The following is a 3,487-nucleotide window of genomic DNA, read 5'->3' on the forward strand; positions in this document are numbered from 1 at the left end:
CAACCTCCTGGGCTCAAGCGATCCTCCTACCTCAACTTCCTGAGTAGCTGGGACTACAGGCATGTGACACCATGCTTTACTAATTTTTGTATTTTTTGTAGAGATGGGGTCTCACTATGTTGCCCAGGCTGGTCTCAAACTCCTGGGCTCAAGTGACCCTCTTTGGCCTCTTTGGCCTCCTGAAGTGCTGGGATTACAGGAGTGAGCCGCCACACTTGGCCCAGTATTCTGCATTTAATTCCTGATTGAAGAATAGTTAGAAGAGCTTATACCAGGTGGGAATTCAGGATGTTATTGGGGAGAATCATACAATTATTTATTATCTTCATTAATATTCTGGGAAAAAAAGGAATTATAAGTTAATGAAGAGGTTATAAATTTCAGCAGAAAAGAGGAAGGAGAAACTTGGGAAAAAGCTATTTCATCTGGGGCAGCATAATTTGAAACAGAACTTTTTAATAAGTAGGCTTTTTGAAATTAGTTTCTTGAAAATCTTAAGAATACAGGAAGAATGCAAACAATGGAAGTTTGCACTGAAATACTGAAACAGCGCAAACTGCTGAAATGTGTGGTCTACATCTGCTGCTTCTGTTTCTTATTCCCCAATTCCTTTAAAATCCCGCAAAACCTGATTTGTAGTCATTTGTCATTCGCTCCTAGACTTATTCTCTACTCTTGTCCTGTTTTGTCTGTATCAAACCTACATTTCTGAGTAAGTGTGGACAATGAGAGGAATTGGCAGAGGATGTCAGGTGGTTTCTTTGGCAGTGGCTCAGTCTCCTTCGTGATTCTAGGTTCTACAGCCCCTTTTCTGTAGTTCCAACTCAAGGTAGGTAGTCTCTGCCTTTCTGATTTCCACCGGCAGGCCTGGCTCCTGGCTTTGGTATCACCCCCCTGTCTTGTGTCCTATCAGCCCCAGCAGTAGCAAAACTTCCAGGTATTGCTAATCTCTGCATTAACTCGTTGTCTGTTTAGCTTCTCAGCTCTTCTATCACCCAAGTAATGAGTTCCCTGTATTAAATTCTTCCTGCTTGAATTGTCTCCTTTCAATTTTATTTGTTGTTTTTATTATTATTTTTATAGAGATAAGGTCTCACTCTGTCACCCAGGCTGGAATGCAGTGGTGTGATCATAGCTGATCTTGAACTCCTTGAATTCCTGGGCTCAAGCAAGCCTCCTGTCTCAGCCTTCTGAGTAGCTGGGACTACATGTGTGAGCCACTGTGTCTGGCTAATTAAAAAAAAATCTGGTACAGATAGCATCTCACTATGTTGCCTAGGCTGGTCTTGAACTCTTGGCCTTGAATAATCCTTCTGCCTTGGCCTCCCAAAGTATTGGTATTACAGGTGTGAGCACCATGACTGGCCTTCAATTTTTAATTATTTGTGCCTGTTATGGTTTTGTTCTTGCACTCTTCTTCTCCCCTCCCCTCTCCTCCCCTTTCCTCTCCTCTCCTTTCCTTTCCTTCTTTGACAGGGTCTCACTCTTGCCCAGGCTGGAGTACAGTGGTGTAATCTCGGCTCACTGCAACCTCCACGTCCCAGCTTCAAGCGATCCTCCTGCTGCAGCCTCCCTAGAAGCTGGGACTACAGGCATGCAGCATCACCACTGGCTAATTTTTGTATTTTTAGCAGAGACAGGATTTCACCATGTTGGCCAGGCTGGTCTCGAACTCCTGACCTCACGTGATCCGCCCACCTCGGCCTCCCAAAGTGCTGGGATTACAGGCATGAGCCACCGCTCCTGGCCTCCTCTGTATATTCTTTAAGTGAATTAATAGACTCTCATGCCTTCAACCATCATCTCTGATTTATGTGTCCTTTTCCTTAGTAACATTTTTCTAACTGTCTAAAGGATGTCCCCACCTGGCAATGCCTCAAAACCTTTGAGCTCTAGATGCCCCAAGTTACTTAGAGGATGAAGGTAGCTTCTGGGCTCAAAAACATACAGAGGTTTAACACCAGTGGCAGGGTATAGCGATAAGTAATAAAGAATAAAGAATACTATGGGCAATTACATGAAATTTAGGTGATTTTTCTGTTTTCTACCTGCATGGCTCTGGTCTGAGATCTCAAGATGAAATGCCAGCAGAGTCCAGGCAAATACCGTGACTATGGGTAAAAGACAAATGGTCTCTTTTTTTTAGGAGATGGAATCTCGCTCTGTTGCCCAGGCTGTTCTCAAACTCCTGGGCTCAAACAATCCTCCTGCCTCAGTCTTCTAAAGCGCTGGGATTACAGGCATGAGTCACTGTGCCCAGCCTATTTTTTTTTTTTTTTAAAGAAAAAAACCTTTTGTTTTAGGTTTAGGGGTACATGGGCAGGTTTGTTATATAGGTAAGCTTGTGTCATGAGGGTTTGTTGTACAGATTATTTTGTTACTCAGGTATTAAGCCTGGTTACCCAATAATTATTTTTTCTGATCCTCTCCCTCCTCCCACCCTCCACCCTCTGGTAGGCCCCAGTGTCTGTTCCCCTCTTTGTGTTTGTGTGTGCTCATCATTTAGCTCCCACTTGTAAGTGAGAACATGCCATATGTGGTTTTCTGTTCCCGTGGACAGACGATCTCTTCATTTATGTTCATTTGATAAAGAAATACTTTGTGTGCATATTAAAACATAGGAATACTCTTCCCTTTCATAAGAAACATGTTCTCTTCCATTTTTCAGGAATAATTCTGCCTTCTCGGTCTATCTTTTGTTTTCCCACTTAGTAGAGACATAAATACAGAAAAGGACTTTTCTCTTATAAGAAAACACCCTGCATGCCTGACGCTGATTGTCAACTCAAGGGTGAAAACTCACCCTCAGCCTCACGTGGGAAGGTGGTATTCCCTGGGGAAAGCTGGAGAGGGCATTCGCTATCTAGAGCAGCTGCAGTTACTCAGTTCCAGTTGAGTGCTGCCCTACAGAAAATAGATCTGGTTTTGCCAGATTAAAACAATTTTTTGTTTGTTTTGTTTTGAGACGGAGTGTAGCTCTATCGCCCAGGCTGGAGTGCAGTGGCGTGATCTCGGCTCACTGCAGCCTCTGCCTCCCAGGTTCAAGTGATCATCCTGCCTCAGACCCCTGAGTAGCTGGGACTACAGGCGCCCGCCACCGCGCTCATGTAATTTTTGTATTTTTAGTAGAGATGGGGTTTCACCATGTTAACTAGGCTTGTCTCAAACTCCTGACCTCAAGTGATCCCCACCCCCAGCCTCAGCCTTCCAAAGTGCTGGGATTACAGGCATGAGCCATTGCGCCGGGGAACTTTCGACTTTTAGGAGAAGCCAGGAATCTACATTTTTATGTGATTATTTCCTGATTTGAAAACACTTGGAGATGTGTACTATATCTGATTTTTTCTTGGATTTTCCAGTTATATCAGCAAACCTCCGATTTGAAAACATACTTACACCTATGTTGTATGGAATGTACTGCATCCATGGCCATTTTCTGGCATCCTATTGGGTTCAGCCAGTAGGAGGAACAGGTAGGAGGTGGAGG

Source organism: Mandrillus leucophaeus, unplaced genomic scaffold (genome assembly GCF_000951045.1).
Source record: "Mandrillus leucophaeus isolate KB7577 unplaced genomic scaffold, Mleu.le_1.0 Scaffold648, whole genome shotgun sequence".
NCBI classification, from domain to species: Eukaryota; Metazoa; Chordata; class Mammalia; order Primates; family Cercopithecidae; genus Mandrillus; species Mandrillus leucophaeus.